The sequence below is a fragment of the Sinocyclocheilus rhinocerous genome, unplaced genomic scaffold (assembly GCF_001515625.1).
Source record: "Sinocyclocheilus rhinocerous isolate Xijiao unplaced genomic scaffold, SAMN03320098_v1.1 scaffold5118, whole genome shotgun sequence".
NCBI lineage: Eukaryota > Metazoa > Chordata > Actinopteri > Cypriniformes > Cyprinidae > Sinocyclocheilus > Sinocyclocheilus rhinocerous.
In genome coordinates, this window is record NW_015625570.1 from 210,908 (window position 1) to 212,221 (window position 1,314).

Genomic DNA, 1,314 nt, shown 5'->3' on the forward strand with positions numbered 1-1,314 from the left:
ATTTATTTATATTATTTAAAATTATATTTAAAATTATTATTATTACAATTATTATTTAAATTTGGTTTTTAAAGTGCCTTATAAATACATTTTCATTTGACATTTGAATTATGAAACAAATTCAGAAGGAAGCTTAGCAAAGACTATAGTGTCATTATTCTATAAGTTTCTATATAATATAATTATATAATTCTATATAAGTTTTGCTCTCCTCCGATCAGTGTCAGACAATCAATAATATTACTGTATGTTCATTTAAACAATCTTCTCAGCTTCTACAGATTGACAGAAGTTGCGCAGCTGTGTTTCAGTTCACGTCTGCAGTTTTGAGCTCATTTATATACTAGTATACTTGTAAAAGTTTCAGGAAAACCTGTCGCTCACTGGAGTATTTGTACGTGTGTCTGACTAATGACAAAAACCCCAAAGGATTTTTCCATCAGCTTTTGGATTATTAACAATAGTTTATGATCAAGCTAGTGAGTAGATGAGTTTATCTGTTCACTGGGATGACGATTAATGACAACCTCTGCAGTCCCACGAAGACACCTGTTAGCTTTTTCAAGACAAGAGCTTACAAAATTACTGATATATTTTATGTTATAAAAATATAAAAAAAAGAATAAAAATAAAACATGAAAATATCTTGGGCTTGAGATAAACAGTCCTTATTTCATGCATTTAAACAAAAACACATTGAAAGAAAAAAAAACTTTTAATATATTTGTATTAATATTTTGAATTTTTTTCATTTTAATTTTAGTTCGTTTTTTTTTTTTTAATGTCTATACATAATTAAAATGTTTTATATGGATTTAGTTTAATTTTTAATTTTTTAATTTTAGTTCATTTTTATTTTATTTCAAGTAATGAAAATGTTTTTTTAATAGTTTTAGTTTTAGCAAACAACAGCGATTCAATCAGTCCTCACGAACAAAATCATTTTTTTCTCGTTTGAGAAGCTGTTTCACTCATACTCAAATTCTGTTTCGTGCCAACTTCAAAACAATCAATATTTGTTAATTCAATATTTCCCGCCCTAAGTTCCTGTTTCAACAGGAAATACATTATGATTATGAGATGAAGATCTGCGTCTACCTCACTCTGTGCTTTAGTGCAGGGCACAGGAAGACACGCCCCCTTCACCCTAAGCTCCACCTCCTGGTCAGAGTGGGCGTCGCCGGCCACAGGCTGATCTTGTGGAGTGGAATCAGCTGAAACACGCCAAAAATACTCCTGAGACACGTCCTGCGCCAGAGGAGGCTCTTCCCAAACAACTACAACACACACACACACTTCAGAAACTGTCTGTCG